Source organism: Oxyura jamaicensis, chromosome 8 (genome assembly GCF_011077185.1).
Source record: "Oxyura jamaicensis isolate SHBP4307 breed ruddy duck chromosome 8, BPBGC_Ojam_1.0, whole genome shotgun sequence".
Lineage (NCBI taxonomy): Eukaryota > Metazoa > Chordata > Aves > Anseriformes > Anatidae > Oxyura > Oxyura jamaicensis.
In genome coordinates, this window is record NC_048900.1 from 13,798,253 (window position 1) to 13,813,724 (window position 15,472).

General features: G+C 37.0%; 1 long non-coding RNA gene across 1 annotated transcript; it reads left to right on the top strand.

Moving 5' to 3' along the window:
• The first annotated feature begins 2,393 nt into the window (after positions 1–2,393).
• On the top strand, positions 2,394–11,191 carry LOC118171040. Its single transcript, XR_004753016.1, has 3 exons — positions 2,394–2,735; positions 5,411–5,413; positions 11,179–11,191. It is a non-coding gene; the product is annotated as an uncharacterized LOC118171040 (long non-coding RNA).
• The last annotated feature ends 4,281 nt before the right edge of the window (positions 11,192–15,472 follow it).

A 15,472-nucleotide genomic window follows, 5' to 3' on the forward strand; every position in this document is an offset into this window, starting at 1 on the left:
AACAAGAGAAACTAAATGAGTGTCTGTGCAAATAAGTTTTTATAGGCATAACTCAATTAATATACTACAAATTCTGAAAGAAAAAAAAAAAAGTCTAAGCTAAAGTGATTGCTCTTATTTGTAGTTCTTTTTAATCTAGGGTTTTTAGAAAATTTACTCCAGATGACTGTACATGCTTTGTGAAATACATTTTCAGGAAGTGTGTCAAGTGTTAATGCAGACTCAATGTCTTACCAAGCTGTTACAAGTATATTTTCCAGGTAACTCAGTTTTGATAAATTCTATTTACTAACAGTCTTAAAATTCTTTTCACAAGACTGGTTTTACTGAGCATCCTGACCAAACTGCTTGTTCCTATTACCGGGTTCCACTGATTCTGAATAGCATTCTGGCCTCTAAGTAGCAAGATGAGCTTAAACAAAAAGCCATGGTGTTAGATATAGTATCCAAAATATAGTTACAAACTTGGGAATAATATTCTCCTCGGATCTTTCAGTGTCCAGTCCTTGGAATTTAATAAGATATTGAATTCAGTTACTCCATATGGTAGTCCCACAGTTATACTGTAGTGAACATTTTGGTTTGTGTTGTACTTAAGTTCATTGAATGCTATTTCAGTCATGCTACAAAACCTGATAAACATATTTCCTGTCTAATCCTTTAATGGTGTTCATTATTTTATGCCTTTCTATTTTGTTTCTTTTCAGCATTATATATATATGTATTATTTTTTTGTAGTGCTCTGTCATCTATATTTTTCTGATGAATGTAATTATATCATCACTCCTTTCTGACCTCCATCTTCGACAGTATCTTCCTGAAAAAGGTGTTGAGGGACATGAGTCTTTTAAATAAGACTTCAGGCGCATAATAATACAGGACTTATTGTTTTTCTTTTTCCATTCTCATTGCATATTCAAATATGTAAATTGATGAAAAAAGTTGCAGGGAACAAGGGTGCAAGTAGTGTTCTCGTTTGTCCTCTCAGTGGGTGAATGGGACACAGGAAGGAGACGAATGGACCAAGTGAATGATTGGCTGTGAGGCTGGTGCCATGCCCAGTGTTTTGGGTTCTATGACCTTGGACGCTCTTTTGAGGGACGAGAAATGCTGATGCTGGATGGGGCACAGATGACCAAGTGGGGCAAGAGTGTTATGGGCAGTAAGTTGGCTAGGCTTATCAGTAGGGCTTTAGACTAGATGTGGTGGGGGAAGGAGATGCACCTCTCAATGAAGAAAGCATGCCTGTGAACACTATGGCTCTAAGTAACATATGGCCTGGGAAGAGTACAGGGATGTGGTCCAGATGTGCAGGGATGGGATAAGGAAAGCCAAGGCATGGGATGCAAATTATAACAGGAAGGGATTCTATAGGTACAATGCTCAGAAAAAAAAAAAAAAAAAAAAAAAAAAAGGCCAAGGGGAGTGTACCCCCTCTAATGGATGAGAAAGGTGAACTGGTAATGACAGACATGGAGAAGGCTGAGGTACTTAACTTCTTTGCCTCAGTCTTCACTGACAGTCAGGCTTACAAAGTCTTTAATTTCCCTGAACCTGTAGATGGAGGCTGGAGGAGCACAGTCCCACCCACTGTAAGCAAAGAGCAGGTTCAAGACCACCTGATGAAACTAACAATGTACAAGCCTATGGGGCCTGATGACATGCATCCAAGGGTCCTGAAGGAATTGGCTGATGTAGTTGCCAGGCTGCATCAATATAGCCAAGCTATTGGGTGATGTAGTTGCCATCTCTTCATCATATTTGAAAGGTTTTGGCAGTCAAAGTCCTGGTGACTGGAAAAAGGGAAATATCACTCCTCTTTTTAAAAAGGGCAGAAAGGAAGACCTGAGGAAATATACACAGTGAGCCTCACCTCTGTGCCTGGCAATATCATGGAAAAGATCCTTCTGGAAGCAGTGTCGAAGCACTTGTGAGACAAAGAAGTGATCCAAGACAGTCAGTATGGCTTCACCAAGGGCAAATCATTCCTGACCGATCTGGTGGCTTTTTATGATGGAGTGACTGCATCAGTTGACAAAGGAAGACCAATTGATGCGATCTATCTGGACTTCTGCAAGGTCTTTGACATGGTCCCACATGACATCTTGGTCTCCAAATTAGAGACATATGTATTTGATGGGTAGACCATCTGGTGGATAAGAAATTGGCTTGATGACCACACCCAGAGAGTGGTGGTCAATGTCTCTATGTCCAAGTGGAGTTCTGGTGATGAGTGGTGTCCCTCAGGGGTCTGTCCTGGGACCAGTACTGTTTAATATCTCTATCAACAACATACACAGTAAGATCAAGTGCACCCTCAGCAAGTTTGCAGATGACACCAAGCTGAGTGGTGTGGTTGATACAAAAGAAGGAAGGGATGCCACCTGAAGGGACCTGAACAGGTATGAGAAGTGGGCCCATGTGAACCTAATGAGGTTCAACAAGCCTATAGGCAGGGTGCTGCACCTGGGCTGGGGCATTCCCAGACACGAGTGCAGACTGAGTGAAGAACTCATTGAAAGAAGCCCTGTAGAGAAGGACTTGGAGGTTGTGATGGATGAAAAGCTTGGCACGAGTCGGCAGTGCACGCTTGCATCCCAGAAGGCCAACTGCATCCTGGGCTACGTCAGCAGAGGAGTGGGCAGCAGACTGAGGGAGGTGATTGTCTCCCTCTACTCTGCCCTTGTGAGGCCCCACTTGGGGTACTATGCCCAGGTCTAGAGCCCCCAGCACAAGTATGTGGGTCTGTTAGAGCAGGTCCAGAGGAGGGCCACAAAGATGATTAAGGGACTGGAACACCACTCCTACGAAGACAGACTGTGAATGCCCCATCCCTGGAGGTGCTGAAGACCAGGTTAGATGAGGCCCTGAGCAACCTGATCTAGTGTTATTACTCTGCTAAGTGAGATTACTTATGTATGTAGAAATTTTTCTTTTGAATTTTTAGATTTTCATTTGGCAGTGTTGTGATGAAACACACATACACTTTATAAAATGTTTAGTTACACATCTGTTGTTTCTCTTCCTAAGAATCTGTCACCCTCTTATGAATTTTCAGTGGCATAAGAATATTTTGCTTGTAAGCCATTTGACTTCCACTGAATTGTATCTTTATCAAGATACACAGCCAACAGCAGAAATAATGTATTCCACATACTTTAAACTTATACTAAATAATTCCTAAAAATCCTTGCAAAGGATTGCATGTGATTTAATCAACCATTAAACACTGCTGTTATGAAATCTTCATGATCACCTTTAGTCTGACAGTAATTAATAAACCAAAATCGACTCACTGAGCATGATATAGATAGGGCTTGTTGCTACAGTAACCCAATTTCATATTGTCAAGAGATGTTCTAAGTTCAATTTTGGGAGGGTAAGCACTTCAAACCTGCATTTTCAGGCTTACATAAGGGTGAAGATTGACGTGAAGCTTACACTGCTTTTAGTGATGCTTTGTAGAGTGTTGTGTTTACCTACAAATATTTTAAGGACAAGTATGGATTCTCAGTTCTCAAGCCTCTGCACTGATTATTACCTGTGCAAATAATCCTGATGTATTAAACAAAACAACAACAAAACCACCCTGATTGAACAAATTTTACTTAACATAACTGGAATTAACTACAATTCAATGCTCATCCTCATGATGTCTTATTCACACAGAATGGGTTTGTTGTAGTGACTATATAACCTAGTCAACCTACAGACTTCCTTCCCTTCCAGCCTGTGAACTGTCATGAAGCATTCTTCCCCCCTCCTCTGCCCTGATGATGTTTTTTAAAGTGCCACAGATAACTGTGCATTTTGGATCCCTGCAGAAACTTCCTTTGAAATGTTCTCTCTTGACAAATGATCTCTCTCTTCACCCAAGGATGTGAACCTTTCATTGAGCTTGAGTTGGATACAACACTATTATTTCAACTCTAGTCTTCCAGCTGACTTTGCCGTGGTAACCAAGTGCCTTGCCATAGTAAGCAAGGTCATTCCAATACCTGAACTGTCAGTTTATTCCATTGCAATGTTGCTGAGGGGACTTGAAAGTATGGGTCTTGTTAACTCTTCTTGAGTGTTAAAATCTTTCATTCTGCATCTCTAAATCCTTTGCTGTTAGTACTTTGGTAAGGAATATTTACTAATATATGGAATACTGTTCACATAAAGAGATTTTTCACAATTTCCTCTATCCCATTACTGTGACTCAGCTCTGCTTTCACCTGTGCTCAGCAGTAAAAGTCAACTGAATGCATACTGATTAAAGCCTTTCATAATGAGAATCAAGAAATGAATAGTTTACTTGAAACTATCTTGTGTTTTGTCATCTTCAGTAGCTTTTGAAGTATTTCAGTTGTTTACTTAAAATGTAATATACATCAGTGAACACCAAAGAGTGAACTATATTCCTGATTTCTTGTTATTTCCTCTAAATTCATATTCCAGGCTATCTACTTTACTAGTATGCCCTGGTTTCTGCTAGGATAGAGTTAATTTTCCTCCTCATAGCTGATATGGTCCTATATTTTGGATTTAGTATGACAATAATGTCGATAAAAAGCTGATGTTTCAATTGTTGCTAAGTAGTGCTTACACTAAGCCAAAGACTTTTCAGCTTCTCACTGTGTCCTGCCATTGGGCAAGCTGGGGATGCAGCAGGAGATGGGAGGGGACAGGCCGAGGACAGCTAACCCAAAATGGCCAAAGGGGGTATTCCATACCATCTGACGTCATGCTAAACAATTAATATGGGTGAGGGGACTGGCTGCTCAGGGATAGACTGGTCATCGGTCAGTGGGGTGGTAAGCAATTGCATTGTGCATTGTTTGTTTTGTACACGTTATTATTAGTAGTAGTATCATAATTATTATTATTATTTTCCTTTTTCTGTCCCCCCCTTTTTTTTTTTTTTCTGATTCTCTCTCCCATCCCAGAAAGGGAGGAGGGAGGGTGAGTGAACAGCTGGGTGATGCTTAGCTGCGGGCCGGGTTAAACCACAACATAATATTAAAACTATTCCTCACAATTACACTGAAATAGGACAAATCTTGAAATGTATCCAAAGTCAGCACATATAGATACTAACAGAAAAAGATTCATTCTCTTTCTGAGACCCCAGAAAACTATATGCTTTACAGTTGCTAAGACCCAATATTGTCTCTGATGACATAACATTTATGTTTGTAACAAGAGTTCAATAAATTTCCAGGTGGCCTGCCTTATAATGTAGAACTCTGTAGAAAAAAAAAAAAATAATAATAATAAAAAAATGTAATTTAAAGCTTGCCATTTAAAACTTGATATCATTTGAAATTGTAGTATAGCATTAAATATTTTATTAAGCATTCAGATGACTTTGAATGTACTATCCCAAGTAAGTGAACACACAAAGTGAGTCTTCAGATGGCCTAAGGAAGTACAAAGTATTCGCAAACTCTACCCTACCTGATACTTAGTCCTGGGTTGCATTATTCTAGCAAGGTTCCCCCAGCTGTTGCTACCAAAACACCTGATTTAAGTCATTCCTCCATATACTTAAAGCACAGATGCTGGGAGGCACAGACTAAACTCTTACTAGTTATTTCCAGATTGACATCTAATTTAGGTCCCTAAAGGAAATAGTGTGAACATGGTACTTGAAACATTGCCATGATTAATCAAAGTATCTGACTCGTGGAAAGTATTTGTCTGGTCTGGTCTGACTTTAAGGTTAAGTAGAGACAACTGATGTTTGAATCACTCCTACAAACGACTTTTAAGAATGTATTTTAGAGCTGGAGCTCTTTAGGAGAAAAAAAAGATGGCTGGAAGAAAATATGACTAAAATTTGCAAAATCATGGAAGCATTGAGTAAGCTGAATACAGAAGTATTAATTACCAAATTCTACAGAATTAGAACAAGAATACTGTTACTAAAAATAGTAGGAGATGAGTTTAAAACAAAATTATTTCATATTCCACAATGGGTAAAATTCCCAAATTTCCTGCCACAGGAGGTAAGGTGGCAGGTATTTCTTGTCCCTTTTTCAAGCTGTGGATTCTGTTAATGAACAGGTACATAGAACTGACAACAGGCAGGAAGGTGACCTACAATATTCCTCATAAAAAGGGTGTTGCTGTGAAACTACAATGGAAAAGAAACATTAGTAGTTGCAAGGTTCATATGCTCTTATGCTCTCCTTAAATAGCAGTCCCTATTACCACTGTTGTAGCTGGACTCCTAAACCAAGTATATCGTGGGTCTGACACAGCTGGGTACTAACACCATTGATTTAGATACTATATTTTTAGTTTTAATTATGATAAAAATATTTTGCTCTTGATATTTATCATCACACTATCTGTTTCATTCCCCGCCCCCCCCCCCCTCCTTCCCGCCAAGTTTTCAACATGTGAAAGACTTATGGAATATAAGGATAAAGGAAACAGGAAAAGCAATAAATTAATCTCATAAATACACAAACTGTATTGAACAGTAGATAACTGAGATCACTGACTGATGGGACAACAAAGGAAGCACATTTGCAGCTCTGGGGAAGTCCACCAAGAACTTTGCAATTGAAAAGAAGGTAAAGCAAGATTAGTGCACTTCTCATGGGAAAGAGCAGACTTATGGGATATCTGAGGAGGCTTGTGGTAGTATGTGAAGCTTATTATGGGTTATCTAGCAGCAAATATGAGCAGAAAAAATGGTGAGAAGGATGGATCAGAGTGGATCAGGGATAAATAAGCTTGTGAAAATGCAGGGGACAGGGGAAAGCTGTTTGAACAGGCTGTTCATTAGTAATCTTCTTTTACTGAGGCTTGCACATCATAAATGTCCATTTTATCTTCTTAGAAAATGCCATTCCTAATTATTTTCTTCATAGTATGTGTGTGTGTATTCATGAATTAGCAAACTTCAGGTTGGTCTACCCAATGAGTAGGAGGAAACCAAAGTCTGGAAAGACATAAGGTCAGATACGGAGACTGAATAAATATGTCTGTATGTCTGGACTTGGGTTCTTCTGAGACTTACAGTCTGGCTGAGGGTTCAAGGTCCCATAAATATGAGCATATGAGGTGGTGAGTGTGCATCTGTGTTCTTTGAGCAAATGTGTGTTTATACAGGTGCTGGTAAAGGCACTTGTCCTGTCTGCATTGATCCGTTTTGCTAGCAGAGTATGCATTGTGTAGGTAAGTATCTGTTTCACTGGGATTTGTACTCAACTTTGATACCGGACATGAAAATGGGAGCAGCAACAACCACAACTAATAGAAACAAGAGTAAAAATCCTCTGCAGTCTGCAGGATTTGTCTTTCTCTAAGCACTGGTATAATATCATGGCTAAGATATGCTGCAAATTGGTTCAATTTAAATTTAGCCAGTTTTACTTATCCTGGGTTTACTAATTCTTACTTTTTTCCATAGTAGAACTTGTGATACATTCTGCCTTCAAATAGAAAAACAACTTTCCTAATTGTTTATGAATAATAAGAAAATTAATACCAAATCAGACTCCATGTGAAAGCATCATAAAGGACAGGCTTTAGACAATGACAAACCCTTAAAATATTATTGCTTATATTGGAAGAAAGAATTTATATGATAGTGTCAGGGTATAAATAATAAGCAATAGCTACATACAGTTGTTGTGAACATGAAGTTCATGTTCTGTACATGAACTTGACTCTGATAGAGCAAAGTGCTCTAGTACTTTGACATTGTCTCTCTAATTGGATTTAACAATCCATTTAATAATTTCAACCTAACACATTCCACAAAGTGGTAATCCTGGTTGCATTGTTTGAAATATAACATATTTTTCCACATATTTTCAATATTAAAAATGTGTCTGTCCAGTTATGAGAAAATAATATATTAAAATATATATCTCTCATAAATAGAACAATTCAGAGGCATGTGCGTGTCATTATCACCCTTGCACATCTCATACTAAAATACAGAGAATTTTTATTAATTGAACATGATGGGTGATCTGACTTCTGCAGTGATGTGACTCATCTCTTGGACTTTCTATTTTCTGCCTAAATCCACATTTTTACATCTTCCTTTTCCGTTTTGTGAGTCACATAGCACTAAATACTAAAGCTGTCATTATACTCTAATATAATTCTTGTACATTCTACAGCTCACTTGGTATCATTAATGTCAAGTTTGAATGGCCTCTTACAAGGAGTGATTTATTAGCTTAGCACATTCATTGTGATGTTTGTTTTTCAACATAATTTTCATCATTTATCTATCAGTATTAATTTTCCTATTAAAATCTGTTAGCACAATGTTTAATAGACCTGTGAACATAAGCTTTTAAAATTTTGTTAGTATTTTAGAAACTGTTTTTAGTGAGATTCAGATTTTGTCTGATCAAAAACCTAACAACACACTTGCCTAGATCTATTGCTCAAAAGTTCTTACACATCAACCACAGATCTCTTTCAATTTGATGCAAAACATTTTTTTGAGCATTTGTACATACCTAATAAATGCTGCATCACCCAAAATTGTGATGTTGTAGATGACAACTTGTTTATACTTAGATTTCATGAACTGTTGTGTTTGTTTGTTTGTTGTTTTGTTTTGTTTGTTTGTTTGTTTTCATCTGAGAAGGTTCACTGGATCAGTAAATCAGCACTATTACCTATCATCAACATTACCTAACTCTGGCAACTAAGACTAAAAGCGGTGTCAGGGCAGACAAGCTATGTATGAACTAGAAGGATCCCCTATGATAACATTCAGTTCTCTCATGGGGTTACTGCATTTTCTTGTTGAAGGCTATATCATTTAAAAATTTGCACATGTGGATTCTCTCAACCGTATAGAAACAACTGTCAATAAAAATCTAAATTATATTTAAATTAAGATATATCTCTAGCATTGCTGCTGAATTAATCTGAAACAAATTCAAACCTCTCTAGGGCTCACTAAATATAATACAAACACTATTGAGAGACCATAATGGACATGATAGAATTTCATAATATTGTCTGTGACAGTGATACCAGCTGCAGAGCAGTACTTGGGGGAAGAAGAAAACTTCTCTGTCTGATGCCTCTCAAGGCTTCTTCAGTGCTCACCTGTGTTTGCTTTAAGCTGGTGTTCCATCAGCTTGTAACGGGACAGCCAATAGACAGTATTTTGGCTAGGAAAATGAAAACAAATAGGTAAATAAAGTCACATCACAGTCTTTTATCTTAATTCTTGGATTCTTTAAAAAGTGTTTTACCATTCTTATTGTACTCAAATTCCATTTTAGATTGTGAATTCCATGTGGAAATTCAACATTGTGAAGGTTTCTTGATCCCTCCTCGAAGGAAAGACTTTTAGCCTTTTAAGTCAATTTTATTTTGCAGAAAAACTTACCAATTACACACTACAATGTTTCCACTTTGTATCACCTATTGTTGCAGCAGTTGTCCATAAAGTTATGCATAATGCCGTTCTGGATGTTCTGTCACTTTTCTGTCATTGTCTGTCATTATATAACAATGTGCAAAACACATTGTGTTTGTAGAGGAGATAAAAGGTAAAAATTAGATATCATTTGTTGATTCATTTCAGTACACCATAAACAAGTAGCAAAATCCCAAATAAATATCTGTATCTTAAATGTAAGTGTGGTTATAAATAAATAAATAAATCTTGCAGTGTAAAATTAAGAATATTATTGGTCAAAGCAAATTCATCTTCCCCCCCCTCCCCCTTTTTTCATTAATCAATTAATTTGAATTATTTACTGCCTTCAATAAGGAGCTTACTTTGCTCCTGCTCTGAATGTAATTTCTCAGACTGACTTTAGCTAATAAAATAAAAATTACCAAGAGTTTATCTATTTTTAAATATACCTGGAAATTTCATGGAATAAAAAATTAGTTTATTTTCAAGGACAGTTACAATGTAAAGTATAAAATCCCATTTTCTGTTCTCAAATTCTTTGTAGTTTTAAACATCTTGCCAGCTGGCAATCTTCCAGTTCTCTCTCAATCATCAGAGAAGCTGCAACAACCAAACACTGTTTTACAAGCTGTTGTGACTTTTCATGAAAAAGGTTACTTTTTGGATTACTTAATATCTAGCTCAAAATTGGGCAAGGACTGCAGTAATCTAGAATTAATATATATATATATTATAAAGGCATCTTTAAATGTTAAATCTTATGCTCTACTCATACTTCAATACTCATACAAGTATCATTGAAACCTTATGTGTTTTCAGTGTCTTCACCAGATAATTGCCTGTTACACTGGTGGACCCCTAATGATAATTTACAATCAGTTCTGAGAATAAAATCTCTCTAACCAGTGACAGTTACAAGATGACAAACCAAGGGCAAAACTAAGTTAATTATCTTTTTTTTTTTTTTTTTTATTCTCCTCTCCTCCTCTCTCTTCCCCTCCCCTCCCCTCTCCTTGAATGTCTTAAATAAAAACAGTATAATTTCCTAGGTATTTTGGGAAAGTAACATTGCTGTGGTGTTTTATCTAGTCTGTAGATAAAGGACTTTTACTAGCAATGACTTCATTGAGCAGGAATCAAACAAACAATTCTCTTCAAAGTACTCAAGTACCCATGTATTCTTCCCCAAGTAGCAACTAAGAAATTCACGTAGCTTTGTAAGGTTATGTGGAATGAGAGTGCCTGGCCTTTACCTGTATATCGTCAAAGAACTTTCCAAGGCAAAAAGTGAAAAATGAAAAGAAGGAAGTCATAAACAAGAACACACATTGATACAGACGTGGGTGAAAAATGACAAAGAGAGGTTGCCACAAATGACCCTGGCCAGTTGCACTAGCTGGTAAGGATATGTGAATTGTGAGAACATTTATTTTTTTCAGTAAGATTATCTGACAAAGGACTGTGATTATAGCAAACTGGGATTATAGCAAAAGGGAGGGAGACGAACACACAAGAGATGTGAAACCTGACCAATTAGTATTAATGAACCAGAAACAAATCTCACAAGTTACACTAACTGTTAAACTACAGGGAAAGGGAGGAAGATCCCTGATAGTGGACTTTACTGCAGTCTGTCCTGCCCTACTATAAAATCCTTTCTTAACTGTCTCTGTGTAATCCCAGTCTCTATCCCATGTGTGTGACTGCTTCAAGGACCACATGCTAGCTCCTGGGGGGACCAGTGTGAGTGGGCCAGGTACCAGCTCCTGAAGTCAGACCAGGGGTGTGGTGCTGACTCCTGTGGAATCCCAGTGCAGATACTGGAGCCTGTGGGAGTCAATCTCCAGGCACTGGGGTGGGAAGAGTGTGTGCTCTCCAAAGCATCTACTGAAGGGACTCTCATGAGTGAGCCAAGCTGCACCCTGATGGCTGGAGTAAGGCTGTGGGTCACAGCCTGTGTGCTTGATGCTGAGGACATCTGGTGAGTGGGGGTGCTAGTGACCCCCAAATGTGTGTGCCTGCCTGAGCAACCTCCCACCCGTGGCAGTCCCAGAACAGGAAGGGATGTGGCCATCAGTGCTGGTCTGGTCCTGCGTGGGGATGCTCTTTATGACCAGTGTGTGTGTGTGTGCGCATGGGTTCCTGTGTATGCCCCTCTGTGTGTCTCCAAGATACGTGTGCAACTTTGTTAACACCTGAACCAGCAGATGTGAAATTGGCAGCCATGTACCTCATCCTGGGCATAGACCACAGGTCCCCAGGCACCTATCTGGGCAGAAGGGTCTCGTGCCAGACCATTCTCCATTACATAATTTCTTATTGTAATTACTCATTAACCAAATAATTATTATTTTATTTTATTTTATTGACGTGTATTTTCTCTTAGTACAATTATTAATATATTAATAGCATGAGGAAGATTTGAATTTAAAGATATTTATATCATATACTTATATAAAGGATAATTCAAATTTTTGCCTCTGAAAACTTTCATTCTACAAATAGTAATGAACAATCCCTCATAACAAAAATCCAATAGCTATAAACACATTTTAATTACAAACAACAAAATGTGAAATGGACAAGAAGGTAAACTCCACAGTGTATGCACGAGAATAAATGCAATATAGCAGCATGTTTTATTGCAATGAAGTTCTTAGAAACACAGAATGGTTTGAGTTGGAAGGGGCTTTAAAGACATCTAATTCCATCCCCCTACCATGGGCAGGGACGCCTTCCACTAGACCAGGTTGCTTAAAGTCCCATTCAGACTGGCCTTGTACACTTCCAGGGATGGGACATCCAAAGCTTCTCTGGGCAACCTGTGCCAGTGCCTCACTGCCCTCAGAGTAAAGAATTTCTTCCTTATATCTAATCTAAGTCTATCCTCTTTTGATGTAAAGCCCTAGTCCTGTCACCCTGACAAAGAGTCCCTCTCTGATTTTTCTGTAGACTCACTTTAGGTACTGGAAGGGCACTATACTGGCTCCCCGGAGCATTCTCTTGTCCAGACTGATTATCTCAGCCTTTTCTATATAACTAGGTCTCCCATACCCTTCCTGAGAGAGCCCAAATTTTCCCTAGTCTTCTTTTTATCACTGCTGTATCTATAGAATTTTATTTTTTTATTTATTTTTTGTTACCCAGTTACTGAGGCTCTTGCCCTTCCTTCTGTAACAAAGGCCGTCATTGTGGATTTGCAATGGTGTAAGTGTCTTTGAACATAAAACTAGGCTTTTAAGCATCTGTGTAGATCTTTTTTTTCCAAGTAAGTTTTGGGCTAAGCCATGGAAAGCAGAGCATCTCTTATTTGTAATTATACTGAAGATATGCTTGCAATTATGTAAAGCTGTCCATAATATTTTGCAGCAAATAGCATGCTTGGTACACTATCATCCTATTTTTTGAAAGCAAGCTTGTCATGCTGCAAGATAAATGTCCTGAAGTTTCCTAATTCTCAAAAATGTACATGTCTAAGGCTGAGATATTTCAGCAGGTTGCCTGACCAATTTTACTTGAAAGTTCATGTTATAAATTTATGATGGCTTTTGAACTTGCCATAAATATGTTATATCCTATAATTTTAGGCAAATGTGAATAAAGGTTAAGGGTGCATTAAAGTGCTTTGTTCTGAGATACGTACTGTGCGTGCATACAATACAGTATCATATAACGCATATCACACAATATTTTCTGAATGCCTGTATTTGATAATGTACAAGTAATAGAAAAGGTCTGTCCCAATAATATATTTTGCTTCAATAATAAAACGAATTCTTCTGCAATTTGGGAGTGTTTTTGCATTTTTTTTTTTTTTTAGTCTTTTTTATGGGTGATATGGGAAGACTCAACAAACTTTTTTTTAATAACATTTTTACAAGAAAGTTGATTTCTAACAAGGAAAGATATATTCTAGTTGTACTTTTTGTTGCAACGTTCCTTTCTGTCAGATATACGTCAAATAAAAAGCTCTTTTCAAATACTCTCTGTCAGATAACTTTTTCTATCTTGACAGAAGTTCAAAAAATGAAATAACTTATCTTGATTCTTTAAAAGTTACTCAATATAATTTTTTATATTTTTCTCTCTCTTTTTTTTTTTTTTTTCCTTCTGTCATTATGAAATTACTGACTCTAAGCATCCAAAAGCATCAAAACCCTTGTAACAGATTTTGTTGGTGAGGGAATTCAGATCATCAGAGTGAAATTTCCTGTACCACAAACTATTTCAGACTTCCTGATTTTGCAGAGGGAAACAGTACATGACATCAACGAAACCAAGAGAGTAAGTTACCCAATTTCTGTTATAGAATCATAGAATCACAGAATGCTATCTAGTCTAAATCTACCCTTTTTAAGTTGAAAGACATTCCCTTTTGTCCTTTCACTACATTCCCTGGCAAAGAGTCCTTCCTCATATTTCCTGTAGACATCTTTTAGGTACTGGAAGACCACTGTAAGGTCTCCCCAGAACCTTCTCTTCTCCAGGCTATTTAACAGGCTAGCTAACAACCCCAGCTATTTCAGCCTGCCATGATAAGATTTTTTCCAGTTATATATGACTTCTTGTTAAAAAAAAAAAAAAACTTGTCTTTATACAAAATCATTCTTATTCTAACAAAAGAGATTTCTAGAAGTCAAACATTTGCAAATTTACAAACTTTCTCCTTCATGAAAAAATTGAAATAGTGTTTATGAGTTCCAGTGAGATCATTCATAAAGGTAAGTCATCTGAGGAGACTACAAAATAGCCAGATCTATAAATTTTCTTCTAAGCAACATAAAAGGGAAAACTATTTAAAATAGCTTTTATAACTTGAAGCCCACCTTAACCCAATTTTGATGTTAACTATTAAGCCAGTGCAAGACTCCATGAGTTTCTTTCTTCAGTGTTTATGGTATTATTTTGGCCTATTAATTTATTGAAGACAGGAACCTAGACTTAGATCTGAACATAATTGGGCCATTGAAGGATAATGTTACTATAAAATGTAGGTTTTTTTTTTGTTTTTTTTTTTTTTTCTACTTTTTACATTATTCCAAAGCTATAGGACTGTTCTTAGTTGAATGCTTTTTTTGTTTGCTGAAATCTTTTGAGAGCAGGGGGAAGAAAATTTATTGTACAAATAAAACCAAATTCAGGTCACTGTCTCCTTCATTGCTGGCATCTGTCCAGAATGACATAAAAAATCATAATTCAGTTTGGCACAGATTGCTACTGTTCTTATGAACTGAAACTGCCTTAAATTTTCATTAGAATGATACATTTCACTTTCTGTCTTGACCCTTGTCCTTTACCCTTGCACACTTGACTGCCTTTAAAATCTATGCCTCTTTAAATGATGTTAGATACATTGTCCTAGGGATACTGCTTAACAAAGGTAACCTTTTACAAGGTAAAAGAGAAAACATGACATCCAGTAAAAGTTTCCTGGATGGAGATTGCTAATGGGTTCGCTTTACAAATCTAGATTAAAAAAAAAAAAAATACTTCATATTCTTCATAATCTGTTGGTTTAAAAATCAAGATCAAATATCATCTATACTGGTATAATTAAAGAGTTGTATTTCATATGGATTTCCCTAGTTGTATGTGTCAGCTGTTCTCATACGAGATATTTTTCCACCGTGCTATTAGTCTTAAATACACAGTCTGAGTCAGGGTGTGATTTGTGAAGCTTTTGTCCCTTTATCTTCCAGAGAGATTAAAAAAAAAAAAAAATGTAAACAAAGATCCAACAAATTGTTGAGAAGAATTTGAAAATACATACGTACATATGTGTACAAATATATATACATCAGTTTGATTTTAATGAAATGTTTTCCAAATAATTTTCCATGTTTGTGGGTGTGCATATATATGTATTTAAGCACTTGCATGCATGTCCAAGCATTAATGAGCGTGCATGTATGAACAGATTAGAATTCATGAGTTCAAAAGAACACTTCTAGCCTGCAGAAATATCATTCCTAATACAAAGGAAATGTCATTCATGAAAAATGGAAAACTGGGAATAAATCTTCATTGGTATTGATAGTATATAAAAAAAGAAAAAAGAAAAAAGAGAAAAGAAAA